This window comes from Pinus tabuliformis, chromosome 8 (assembly GCF_031772625.1).
Source record: "Pinus tabuliformis cultivar Carrire ecotype Pingquan chromosome 8, CPIR1, whole genome shotgun sequence".
In the NCBI taxonomy this organism is placed as follows: Eukaryota; Viridiplantae; Streptophyta; class Pinopsida; order Pinales; family Pinaceae; genus Pinus; species Pinus tabuliformis.
The window spans coordinates 1,693,471,174-1,693,485,993 of NC_142294.1; the positions used below are offsets into that span (position 1 = coordinate 1,693,471,174).

General features: G+C 43.4%; 1 protein-coding gene across 1 annotated transcript in view; it reads right to left on the reverse strand.

Annotated features, from left to right (window-relative positions):
• Window positions 1-14,820, reverse strand: part of LOC149242771 (uncharacterized) — a 39,783-nt gene that overhangs the window by 647 nt on the left and 24,316 nt on the right. The gene's annotated exons all lie outside the window — the stretch shown is intronic.

The window sequence follows — 14,820 nt, forward strand, 5'->3', positions numbered from 1 at the left end:
TGATCATAGCAGAAGTAGGGGTAGGTCTTACTTCAGCTGGCATTCTGCTGTACATATGATTGAATCCGATGTTGAAATCAGACAATAGTTCACCATCTTCTCTTTGCAAGTTCCCAAATTCAGTATGATAAATGAGCAGATCTTTATTATTCCCCCGGTGATTTAGGAACACATCATCTAGGGCCTCAATGGGGTAATTCTCTAAACCATTTTCTAGCCTCCCCATCTAGGCTTTGAACAAAAACCCTCATCCAGACATCCTCTTCATTGATATCCATGTTATCAACATAGCTGTAAAAGGACTCTAAATGCTCTTCAGCTATTACTCCTTCTGTACCAATAAACTTGGGTATGTATTCTTGATAATCTCCTACATGCATAGCATTCAAAGGGGTAGGCAAGACCAGGGGTCCATACCTAGCAGCAACTATTCTTTCTATCTTTGTAAGAGCTTGTTGGCCTGCCATGGATGAGGTAAATGGAAGGATACTGGTAGACTAAGTGATATGAATCAATGAAAAGCATGACAGAAACAGAGAAATATGATGGACAACATGGATGCTTCTTCAACTGAGGTCCGAAAGGGAAATGAATGAATAAGGAGCTAAATGAATCTCTGAAGGTGACATTCACTAACAAAGATACATGGAACTTCTAAGGCTTACTTGGTCCTGATGCTCCTTACTGCGATATTTTCTTCTGCTGAACGATCTTCTCAGGGTCAGGCACTGGTTCAGATGGTGATTTCTGAAAATATCTCTGAGCATGCCTCATAAACTGAGCCAGAACTTCAATGTGGAGTTGCCAAATGTTGGTCTTCCTGCAGTGGAGTCGCCAGATAGATGATTACAACCAAATTATGTGCCTAGACCTTGTCTATCATCAAAATCTGGAACTGTGTCGTTCTCCTAGGGAAGTTGAGCTTCAATCATCATCCCCCGGCAACATCGCCAATTAATGTTAACACCCCAAGAAACTCTCTTAGGTTGTATATCAAAGATGCTCGGGAACATTACAAACTCAACAAAAATGTTGGAAAATGGTGGATGAATGAAAGAAATGCTGCATATTCAAGCCAGATAACCACTTCTACTATGCTTAACCCCATACATGTGTGAACACCCCGAGACTACAAGGCTTTAGACCACCAATTACTCATAGTTTTAAAGAAAATGTGATGATGGGGAACAATGATCACACCAGCAGATGCACAGGACCCTGTGATGGCCAGCTGCAACCAGTTAAAAGGTCTGTAAATTTATTTCTTAATGCACAGACATGATGACAGCTCTCTGGAATTAAAACGACAGAAACCTGCATACGCATTCAATAATATATGCTAAATTCTAACACAGAGGTGGGATGACAGCCCCTCTAATGCTAAACATCAACAACACATGAATACATGCATAATAGGCACAGCCTGGAACAAAGGAAAAGAAGTGGAAAGTGAGCAATTAATAGCGAAAGAAGCTTGCATTAGCTGAAAATGAAGACCAGACGCTGCAAGTATCACAGTAGTTACAGTCTCCAGAATTTTAACCTTACATCAAAATAACACTCATCAACCATCAACCCCTATTACATTATATCTTCTGGATATATATAAAGGTTGGTTACAAAAACACTTTGCTGTGTTACACGAGAAGGGGTCATAATGGACCACCTAACACATTAATTCTCAGATATGGGCTCTGCTGAAATCTAAGTGTTTTAATGAACAAAATCGGCCTTTTCTGATGCTCTGCTGTCCTCGTCTGAGCAGGTAGCATACTGCATAAGTGAAACTCCGTAAAATGGTAAATGCCTTTGACTGCTCGAACTTCTGGATTTTCCTCTTCGGCCATGCTTTCCTTTAAACACAGTTGTTGAAGCTTTATTACGCAGAGTACTTGGTAGCAGATGGCTTCATCCTTCGGGAGCTCAAGACAGTCAAAGGAGTAAATACAATATGGTGGAGGCATGCACAGGACGAGAATAATTAACATGCGTCGAATCCACAGATGAACGACAGAGGATGAATTGCAGGGGCTATCAGGAGAAGCGGGTGGAGTGCATCGTGAGCCGTCGGATCATATAAATCAATGGTGGAGATCGCATTGGAAGGAGGTATCAGGAGGAAATATGGATGGAGGAACAAAGGCCGTTGGATCTGGACGCGGCAGATCTGATGGTTGACGGAGGCGGAAGACACACGGAGATTAATGGGTGGGAGAAGGGTACGGTAGCGGAAAGCGGTTTTATCGCACCACATATCGGAGGAAGCAGTATCCGTATATGATCGCGCGATCTAGTAAGATCACGACGTGTGGCAGACAAAAACCACCGCCCCCGTGGGTTAATGTGTGCGCAGGTCGCGCGATGGGGGGAAGCGTCCACCGTTAGATCTGGCGATGGATGCGATCAACGGTGGGAAAAGAACGAGGCTTAGCGCGTGCGAAAAAGGTGGCAAAGGGTTATGGAGGGGTGGGTCACGTGGGCATGGGCTCATAAGTTTAGCGCCCGGGGCTTAAAGAAAAGGGGCTATGCAGATTTTATAAAGATAAAACAAAGGCAGTGGGGTAAAGGAATTAAGCGGGGAATAGGGAAAGGTGAGGGATGAAGAGGTTTATGAGAGAAACAGAGACAGCAGAGGTTAAGAGGGTGTGAGGAAATCGAGTGATTAAGGAGGAGAACGACCGCTGCGAGCACCCTTCTCGGCACAAACCAACCATCAGTCCTGAATTTGACCTTTTAAGCACTGAAGTTTATAGCAGAGCTAATAGCTCCTTCAGCTCATGCAACTCCTTCTCTGTTTCTTGCATTATTCTCTTCTCCTTCTGCCTTTGTGTGATTCGCTTGTCGCGCTATTGCCTCTTTTCATCTATAGCCAAATCTGCTTTCTCCACAAGTGGGTTTGCTTGGAACTTGCAACTTTTCTCTTCCTCCATGCGATTGACAATCTTCCTCTTGCCCTTGTTGCGCACTAGTATGCTTGCTTTTGCTGCTACTGTTGCTTCTGGTGTTGGTGCTCTCCGGGATGCTGCTTCACGTTGCTTCGCTAACCACTCCACAATGAAGTCGACCAGTTCATTGAGTCTAGAGGAGTTGTAACAATATCTCCATGGGTCCTTCTCCGCCCATTGACATGACCCGTGGATCCAATTGAACTGTACTCTCATGTAGTGATCTTTCACAAGACAATGTGGGTCATACGGATTGTAACTTCGGAGGTCGAATGGGTACTTCTTCATCTGTTCTGCTTTGACATCTGCTTGCTTGAAACTCTGGATCTCATATAACCAAATCCGCAACGAAAGAGTGGGCCAAGGTGCCTTCTTCTTCCGGTGTAGTCTAGCTGTCAATCCTGCCGAGATGTGATATGCTACTTCCTGCATGATGAGTATGTTCAAGGAAAACTTTGATAGAACATGCGGAGGCTTCTCCACGCTGTACATCCATATGAAGGTGTAGGATAGTGAGGCATACCAATCAACAATGTCTATCAGTGCCTCCATTGTTGCCTTCGACATGCAGGGTTGATCATGTTCGAATATCATCTTGTAAACTTGGGTGACAAAATGATCAGACAACTGCGTGATAACTCCTATGAAGCTGCATTCGGACAACAACTTACAATATGTATTCACAACAGTGTTCGTCGGTGACCATGCCCACTCCAAGCCCAAGAATTCCTGTCGGGCACAGATTGCATCTAAGATGTAGGCGAACATGTAGAGCTCTGCTTGCATACCTTCAAGTGACTTTCGAGCCTTTGTTACCTGTTCCTTCAATTGATGAGCCAAGGTGCTGGACTAGTTACATGGTTTTCCTTTTCTGGCCAGTGGGTCCAACATGATCACCCAACTCTGTGGGAAGGTTTCTGTGCTGTCTTAGCCATACAGTTGACATGAAAATATGACCAAGTATTGATACGCCTTCCGCAGTATCTTAGTCTTGTAGATCTAGTTGGGCGTCATCCTGAATCTAGCTAGTTCTTTTACCTAGTTCTTTAGAATGTCTCTGCAGTTGGCATTGCTGCTGGGTAAGTTGAAAGGAGTCTCCATGATAGTCACGGGCTCCAATATCTGATACATATCATCATAATCCTATGACCAGAAGGTTGCAATCTTCATCCCGCTGACATTGCTCAAAGTCATCATCTCGGGATTAGTGTGCGAGACGATCCAGTGTATCATGTCCGCACATGGGATTGAGGGGTATCTGCATGCAATCCGGTACAAGTCAGACTTGTGAATGTTCACATACATCTGATGGTCTTCGAGGTCTTCCCAAAAGTGCCTACAAATGCTTCATTTACCTCTTTCCATTTCAACTTGATGTCCTTGTCTAGAAACAACTTGGCATCTCCATAGATTGGTAGAATATAGGACACTCGCTCAACTACTACTCCAGTTGCATTCTCTTGGAGGCCATTGATCCTATACTACTAAAAGGTGGATGAACGCCTGCAATATCTGGAGACAAAGCAACATGCATGGTAAGGAATCTATTAGCAAAAACCAAAGCAAATTCAAGAATGACATAACATATACCTCGGGATTGATAGGAAAATATTGCACAATTTCTTATGGGAGGCTAGGAGACTGGCTGCTAGACTTGCACAAAAAGAAATTTAGATTGTCTGGGGAGGCTGTCTAGCTACTAGGTTTGTGCAATGCACAATCCAGGCTAATTGATCACTGCTAGGATTGCGCAATGTGCAATTCCAGCTGGCAATGACTGCAGGCTCAGTGACTGCATTGCACAATTTTCTGGGCAGGTAGTAATTATCCCTCATAAATGTGCAAAGCAGTCATGAAGGATAGTTTTTGGGAAGAAATGTGCATTTCTGGAGAGGAAAAAAGAGCCTTCCTTCCCCGGATTGTGCAATGCTATCTCGGTGAGGCAGAGTCCAGGCCAAGGTTGGCCAAACTCGTCGACGGGCAACTGAAAGAAAATGTGAAAGTGAATGCATGACGATACTAAGTGAAAGTAGAAGTGATTGATTGTGCATGCAAACATTGAATGAAGGATTTAGAAAATAGATCAACATGCATGTGGGTGAAGCGAGTCTCGGATTCGAGGATCGTTCCTGCATAATAGTTTCATGCACGCGACAGTAGTGAGATAGCAACGAAAACTGAAATGGTGCTAGTACAAGCTAGTATGCATGTAAACGACAACAAGCGATCAAAAAAATCAAGCAAACAACACTCACATGAGAGAAAACACAAAAAACTACAGAAGTGCTGAAAAAGACAAGTTGAGACCACTTACCCTTGAATCGTTGCGTCGGATGTGTTGAAGAGTCTTGGATGTGCTGTGGGATGTCAGAGCTCCAAGATTGATGTGAAAGAATGAGCTCTGATGCATCGAATAAATAAGTTTGAGTTCATGACGCTCATGCCACAAATCTAGGAAAAAGCGACACTTGGAGAAAAGATTCTAAAACGATCTTTGCATGTAACCTCCAACTGCTAAAAATAACTCCCTGAATCAAGGGATGCTTTTTCCATGTTTCCTTTATCTATTTTGGGAAAAAGCAAGCCATGCATGCAATTCAAGTTTCCTTGGTCCTAGGTGGAACTGATCAACCCAACTACACATGCAATACGCTGCTCAACTACTGGGAGAAAATGCACATTTCTGGATGGGCGCTGGGTTGGTTGCCCAGGAGATTTGCACAATTTCGGAGCAGAGCAGCTGACTGTTGTGCCAGATTGCGCATTTCCTGGGCTGAGCAGCCCTGCTGGGAAGAATTACACAATTTTCTGGATGAAGCCTGATTGATAGAATTACACAATTCTGGAGCCTAGCAGGCTATTAGACACAATTGCGCAATTTTTGGAGGGAAGGCTGGTTGCCCTCAAGAATTGCGCAATTTTTTGAGGGAGTTGTTCAGCGTGCAGCTGGACCAAGTTCAAAGGAACAACCTGTGAGGGGAATGCATCAAGATTTGACAGATAGGTTGTCTTTCTGCAAGGAAAATACTGAAGCTTGTCTACTTGATGAAGCAAGACAAGTTGTTGTGAAATGTTTGTAGGGAGGCTCCAAAGCGAAGCTAAGGCAAAATTTTGGAGGGTGGTTGTAGCCGCTACAACACTTGGCGACACATTGGTAGAACTCCAGCTCTATGAATGGACCTTGTTCGTGAAAAACAAGCCTAGCACCTCTGGAAGTATTGTTCAGTTCTTAGTTCGACTTGGTTTCACACTAGCTTGATTGTAAGATGTAGCATCTGCCAAGATCTTGGTTGATTGACACACATTCCAAGACAAGGAAACATAGTTGTTTCAATTGGGGTTTAGGGGTCTATTGGTGCACAAGCAGTATAGTCGTCAGAGTCTTAGTTTCATTTCTGGTGTTGTTCCACTGCCAACAGGCTTGGACAGTACCCTAGCAGAGTCACATAGGGATACAAGCATGGCTATGCTGCTAGCAAGTCTGGTCAATACCTCGGTGGAGTTACTTGCATTACCTCTCTGCGCAGGAATCCTTTCTCTTCTTTCGCCTTATTCATTTTTTATTTTTTATTTTTTCACTTTCCATTTTTCATTTTTTCATTTGTCATTTTTTCACAACTATGCATAGCACTTATTCATTTCAGAGGCAAAAGAGGGATACCGACTTATTGAGAGAAGAAGAGGTTGCTCCAACAGATTAGTTTATTATACCTCTGATGTGCCTGTTAAGGTTTTCCCCGTCACCTTACTCTACTTGACCGAGCTAACAAGGGTTAACCAAAAAACAACTGACTATAGTAGGTGATACTAGTTAACATGCAAGCATTGTGTTTTCACCAAGGTTCATTTCAAACAGTACATATTTTCTTTCGATGTATCATGGACTCAAGGAACAAGTTCTTCATATAGAGGCAAGATGACAGATAACCAAGTAGTGATAGCTGTGCAAGGCCTCTTGTATTTTACCCAGCTTGTTTTAAGAGTCATATATGGTTTCATGCGAAATTAACCTACAAACGAAAAAAACAAACAAACAAACAACAAAGCAAAGCAAGAGCAGAAGCAAAAGGGAAAGAAAAGCGAGTAAGAAAACAAACAAACAAACAAACAAAGCAAGCAAACAAGAATGCAAGAAAATTGACTAAAAGAAAACACTACTCCTACTCCTAAACTAACAGTGCATGGAGCTGATCACGTGAAATGATATATCCATTGCAGCCACTAGCGCATTGGTTGACCCATGTTGGTGAAGGCTTGGTCCGTGAGCAACCTAGTTGTGCAAACTAGCAACCAAGAAAGATATAACAATAAAGACAACCGCATTTCGTGTTTCAATGTGTCCACATGACACGAGTGCATGACAAGCAGTCCATGGACTTATCACGATGTTGTGCGACAGTACGTGCAACTTTGAAGAATATTCACACTCTTTACTGTGACATGCAAGCAAACGAAAGAAACAAAGAAAACTTGCGTCATGCATGTGTGCTTACAATTTAAGATTCCTCCAATGCACGCGCGATGGGATCGTGTAGTTCGAGTGGAGGATGCATGATCTGTGTGTGAGATTGATCTGCAATGCATACAGATGAGTGATGAGGACCCTTGGGTGATTGAATAGTTTCCTGATCGGAAGTGAAAATAAACCCAAGAGAGAGAGGGCCTGACATAACGATTAGCTTGGGCTGAAGTGCCTCGACAGTCTTGGTTGTTTCAACTTCATTGTCAGATAGATCATCATAAACTGGTGGCTTTGAAAAATCAACTGCGGTAGAGTCATGATCGTGATCTAATATGGAAGTAAATGGATAACGACAACCACGATCATAAAAATAAATGATTTCATCAACATCCTCATGATCTGATGAATCAAACAGAGGGGTAGATGAAAAGCGGACAAATTCATCTTTTGTGTTTCCGGAAAAGGAAGATGAGAGATCAAGTGGATTTTCAATGAATAACATATCCTCTCCGTTTTCAGATGATGGATTGACATCCAATGTATCCTATGAGTGGTCAACAATGGGTGCATCCGTGGATGAAGATACACATGCGAAATCATGGATGACAAGTTCACCAAAGATGTCAGGAAAGAACGGAGGAGGCTAGGACGGAAGGGAGTCATCCTTCGCTGAGTGTTGATGCTCAAGTTTCCACTCATACTCTTCATGAATGACAACTCATGTTGGTTGTGTAACACCAACTCCGTCAATGGCTTTTTCTTCATTCACAACAAGTGTAGAGTCCAGAATGGAAGAACACAAGATAGTATCATCCAGAGGAACAACCGAGTGTGAAAGGCAGAGGTTATGAAATAGAATGCACATGAAAACTCGATGGACTCACAAACAAATCTTCGTGAAGTGATGCTGGGAGGATGTAACAACGGAACAGGTGCGTGAGCATGATCCTCAACATCACTCTGCAGTGGTGGAGCTGTTCGATGAGGGGATGGCGGACAATCATCTGTGACCACATCCGTTTATGATTACGCAGCTCCATCATTGAAGAATACTTAGGGAGGCTTGATTTCAAACTTCTTCTCGGGACGAGTAGATTTCTTAACACAATAATCGAATTAGTCCCAAAGATAGAAAAATTTCATCTTGGTCTTCGGAGCTTGAAACTGCAAATCACAGAAGCATTGCCAAAAATCCATAGTCGATTCATGTGGAGCCTTCCATTGTTGTAATAGTTTTCGGTCAATATGGTCTGGATCAAAATTATGGAAAGTGTCTTCAATGAGATCACATAAGTGCTCAAGTGAGTGAACGCTGTCAGCCGGTAGGTTGCACAACCATCGATGTGGAGATTTGCGAAGTGTGTATGCAAGCAACAAGCTGGTCTGTTCGTTAGAACATCCATCTTCCTCATGAAGCATGGAAATAAAGTCATGTAAGAACTTAGGCCAGACCATTTCACCTTCACCATCATACGTGTAAGTGGACAAGTGATCGAAAAACTCCCTCGTGATGGTGACATCTTCATGATTCGAAAAACATCGCGGAGGGAGAAGAGTGCAAGAATCCATGATAGATATGCAAAGTTTCAAAACAGGTTGAGAGGACACATATTGTCATCTGTCCCTCCTTCTAGCGACAGAAATGTTGACAGTGTTGGACCCGACAACATGTTAGGGGATCTCCCTGGTAAGAAGTCCCAATTAGACCTCAGATCATTTGGTGTAGGAGTCCCAGCAGTGGGTTGTACAGTAATGCCTTGACTGCGATTTCGCATAGAGGCAAGTAAGACAACTCTGTTGGTAGCAAGGGTGTGACAGTTGCAGTGAGCCAAGGAAAGTGCATGAGAGGTTCTAATACACAGAGGTTGAAATGAGTGCGCCCCTTGGAAACCTGTGATAACTCACAGTTAAGAAGGGAACACACGAGCAAAGATGCATCACAACATGGAAGGAAAGTTAGCTAGCAATCCAAAGTGATGGTTAAACCAACAACACATTTCAGAAAGTGTCATACATACATACACATATACATGCATGCGTAAGTAAACCGATACATATATAATTTAGAATAAACCAGATAGGATAGAATACAATACAACATATGCATGAAGCATACTGGCGCTTGTTATATTAAGAAGTGTAAGTTCCAGTCATACAATACATCCATGTTCAACCACTAGTTATGATAGCGGAATGTTACAGCCACAACCGCCTTCTCCTCCAAAGAGATGTACTAGCTCTGCGTAGTGGAGAAGCCAATGCTCGTTACAATACTATCCAAGCTCTCTCCAAGATAGTATTATCGGAAGCTTGGCTGACCAAAAGCATTTACAATGAGTTATGAGGGAGTATTTATAGCAAAGGGTGGGGTGACCCTTGACATTACTTTTTGTGATAGTTCATCTACTCTCATGACTCTTCATCTACTCTATGACTGTTGCATCCAACTATCGACACTTGACTTACACTTGACAATACATTACATTACAATGCACATATATGCATGTGAGGCAAAATGGCTTGAACAAACCATGCTAGAAATCACTATGACTTAGACAACCATGGAAGCCCAACTCCTCAACATCCTTGCAATGATCAACAGTAACGTACTGATGCCAATATCGGTAGTCTGCGATGGTGTCTGTGTGATGCAAGGTGACATATTTCTGGAACTTGACCTCCATAGCATCTGGGTACACTGCTCGGGCTCCTCTGTCCAACTTGTCTGAAAGAATGCACATCATTGTCTTCAATGCAGCTGGACCAACAACATACTTGTGCATGATGTCTGCACTGATGGGCAAGTTTGGGTTGGTGGTAATGCACATCAACTCGTCAAAGTACTAGTCAAGCTCTAATCAGACCTGTGCCTTTCTCCTAGGTGAGAGTCCCAATAGATGGGATCGCATGTGCGTGCACCACAACATCCATACTCTTGAATACACATGCATGGGAATCTTGTATGCTAGTGATGAGATGTGGGAGCTCTTCATAGTTCCAGATCTAACTCCAGATACGTGCCTTCAGCTCGACCGCTCTGGCCTTCATCATCTTAGGCAAGTGAAGCAAGGCTCCCTTGTATCTCATCGTCCATGTTTGCATGTAATCAACAATAGCATGCAAGTTCACCAAGATACATGCTATTTTAGCACATCGCCACTACCATCTGTTGAGATGGACGACTGCCTTATGCACAATACCAAACTTGGAGTACAATGCCCACATAACTGTGTCAATCGACAATACTTCATCTGGTATTGCCTTCTTCAGTTCATCTCAGGCGGATGCTGTCACCAACTCTCCTCCTTTCTTGGTCATCTGAAGTTCCTTAGCCATTCGCTCATTCTCAGCTATTAGAAAGCGAACACTTGACCTAGTGGCTTTGACATACACTCTGGTAGTATCGGCCAAGGCTATTGGATGTTTGCGCACGTCATACATGATCACCCGTTCCTCAACTTGCGTAGGATATGTATGATCATCCGGAGTCGACACTCTGTGAGACTACACAACTCTATGTTGAGACTCGTCGAATGAGATGTTGTGCATCTCTCCTTCCGACTGATCTCCAAGGATCTCAGTGCCTCCTTGGTCACTTGAGACTTTCTCATCTTTTGGATGCGGTGAAGCGAGTCAACCTCTTCGTGATAAGGCATGAGGTCAATGTCATGTTCCAATTCCTATTGCTCCATATCCGTATCCAACTGTTGAAGTGCTTGCTCTATCTCACGAGTGAAGTCTTGCTCCTGCGGTGGTTCACCCTATCTGCCTGATGCTAACTGTTCTGATGAGTCCACTACCTGTACAAGTGTTGTTTCATCTGTTTGCACATGTTGTGCCCACTGCTATATCTGTTGCTGCTGCGATTCCTTCTCCTGTTTGCACATCTCTTGTTCCTTCTGGAGTTGTTCCTTCAGCTCATGTAACTCCTTCTTTGTTTCCTCCATTTTTCTCTTCTCCTTCTGCCTTTGCGTGATTCGCTTGTCTCGATGTTTCCCCTTTTCCTCTATAGCCAAAGTTGCTTTCTCTACAAGTGGGTCTGCTCGAAACTTGCAACTTTTCTCTTCCTCTATGCGATCGACAATCTTCCTTTTGCCCTTGTCGCGCACTGGTATGCTTACTACCATTGCTGCTGCTGCTTCTGGTGTTGGTGCTCTCTCAGATGCTTCTTCACATTGCTTCGCTAACCACTCCACAACAAAGCCATACAATTCATTTAGTCTGGAGGAGTTGTAACAATATCTCCATGGGTCCTCCTCCACCCAATGACATGCCCCGTGGATCTAGTTGAACTGTACTCTCTTGCAATGATCTTTAGCAAGACAATGTGGGTCATATTGATTGTAAATTCGGAGGTCGAATTGGTGCTTTTTCATCATTTCTTCTTCGACATCCACTTGCTTGAAACTAGATATATCATATAACCCAATCCACAATGGAAGAGCGGGCGAAGGTGCCTTCTTCTTCCGTGCAGTCTAGCTCTCAATCCTATCGAGATGTGATATGCTACTTCCTGCATGACAAGTATGTCCAAGGCAAACTTCGGTAGAACATGCAGAGGCTTTTCTGTGTTGTACATCCATATGAAGGTGTCAGACAATGAGGCATACCAATCAACAATGTATATCAATGCCTCCATTGCTGCCTTCGACATGCAAGGTGGATCCTGTTCAAATATCATCTTGTAAACTAGGGTGACAAAATGGTTGGATAACCGTGTGATAACTCCTCTGAAGCTGCATTAAGATAATAACTTACAATACATGTTCACAATAGTCTCCGCTGGTGACAAAACCCACTCCAATCCATGGAACTCCTGTTGGGCAAAGATTGCTTCTAAGATGTAGGCGGACATGTAGACCTCTGCTTGCATACCTTCAGGCGACCGTCGAGGCTTTGTTACCTATTCCTTTAGCTAATGAGCCAACATGCTGGACCAGTTACATGGTTTTCCTTCTCTGGCCAGTTGGTCCAGCGCGATCACCAAACTTTGTGGGAAGGTTTCCGTGCTCTCTTGGCCATACAGTCGACATGAAAATATGACCAAGTATTGATACGCCTTTCACAGTATCTTCGTCTTGTAGATCTGGTTTGGTATCATCTTGAATCTATCCAGCTCCTTTACCCAATTCTTTAGAATGTCTCTGGAGTTGGCACTGCTGTTGGGTAAGATGAAGGGAGTCTCCATGATAGTCACGAGCTCCGACATATGATACATCTCATAATAATCCTGGGCCAAAAGGTTTCAATCTTCGTCCCACTGACACTGCTCAAAGTCATTATATCGGGATCAGTGTGTGAGATGATCCAGTATATCATGTCAGTGCATGGGAACGCAGAGTATCTGGATGCAATCTGTTACAAGCCGGACTTGTGAATGTTCACATACACTTGGCGGTCTTGGAGGTCTTCCCCAAAAGTTCCTGCAAATGCTTCATTGACCTCTTGCCATTTCAACTTGATGTCCTTGTCTAGAAACAACTTGGTATCTCCATAGATCGGTAGATTAGAGGATATTCACTCAACTGCTACTCCAGTTGCACTTTCGTTAATATCCTTTGATCCTGATCTCTTGGAGGCCATTGATCCTGTATTGCTAAGAGGCAGATGAACACCTGAAAGATTTGGAGACAAAGCGACATGCATGGAAAGAAATCTGTCAGCAAAAACCAAAGCAAATTCGGGAATGACATAACACATACCTGGGGAGGCTGAGAGATTGGCTACCAGACTTGCGCAAAGAGCAATCTGGATTGTCTGGGGAGGTTGAATGGCTGTTGGATTTGCCCAATGCGCAAGCCAGGCTGACTTCTGCCAGCTGGAATTGCACAATGCACAATTCCAGCTGGCAATGACTGTAGGCTCAGTGACTGCATTGCGCGATTTTATGGGCCAACAATGACTACCCCTTAGAAATGTGCAAAGCAGTCCTGGAGGACAGTTCCTGGGAAGAAATGTGCATTTATAGAGAGGAAGACAAAGCCTTCCTTCCCCACATTTTGCAATGTTGTCTCAGTGAGGCAGAGTCTGAACTAAGGCTGGCCAGACTTGTTGATGGGCAACTGAAAGAAAATGTGAAAGTGAACGCGTGGTGATACTAAGTGAATGAAGAAGTGATTGATCATGCATGCAAACATTGAATGAAAGATTCAGCAAACATATCAGCATGCATGTGGGTGAAGCGAGTCGTCGATTTGACAACCGTTCGTGCAAAACAATTTCATGCATGCGACAACAGTGAGATAGCAACAAAAACTAAAACAGTGCTACTACAATCTAGTATGCATGTAAACGACAACAAACATTCAAAGAAATCAAGCAAAAAGCACTCACACAAGAGAAAACATTAAAAGTGACAGAAATGATGAAAAAGACAAGTTGAGACCACATACCCGTGAATAGCTGAGATGGATGTGTCGCCGAGTCCTGGATGTGCTGTGGGATGTCAGAGCTACAAGATCAATATGAAAGAATGAGTTTTGATGCGTCGAATAAATAAGTTTGAGCTAATGACGCGCATGCCACAAATCTAGGAAAAAGTGACACTTGGAGGAAAGATTCTAAAACGATCTTTGCATGTAACCTCTAGCTGCTAAAAATAGTTCCCTGAATCAAAGGATTATTTTTGCATGTTGCCTTTTGCTATTCCGGGAAAAAACAAGCCATGCATGCAAGTCAAGTTTCCTTGGTCCTGGGTGGAACTGGTCAACCCAACTACACATGCCCATGAATAGCTGAGATGGATGTGTCGTCGTGTCTTGGATGTGCTGTGGGATGTCAGAGCTACAAGATCAATATGAAAGAATGAGCTTTGATGCGTCGAATAAATAAGTTTGAGCTCATGACGTGCATGCCACAAATCTAGGAAAAAGCGACACTTGGAGGGAAAGATTCTAAAACGATCTTTGCATGTAACTTTTAGCTGCTAAAAATAGTTTCCTGAATCAAAGTATTATTTTTGCATGTTGAAGTTTGCTATTTTGGGAAAAAGCAAGCCATGCATGCAAGTCACGTTTCCTTGGTCCCGAGTGGCACTGGTCAACTCGACCACACATGCAAGAGGCTGCTCAATTGTTGGGAGAAAATGCACATTTCTGAATGGAAGCTGGGCAAGCTGCCCAAGATATTTGCACAATTTCTGGGAAGAGCAGTTGACTATTGCCCAGTATTGTGCAATTCCCGGGCTGAGCAGCCCTACTGGGAAGAATTGCACAATTTTCTGGATAAAGCCTGACTGGTAGAATTGCGCAATTCTGGAGCTGAGCAGGTTGCCAGACAGAATTGTGCAATTTATGGAGGGAAGGCTGGTTGCTCTCCAGAATTGCGCAATTTCTTGAGGGAGTTTCTCATCCTGCAGCTGGACCATGTTCAGAGGAACAACCCATGAGGGGATTGCATCAAGATTTGATAGAC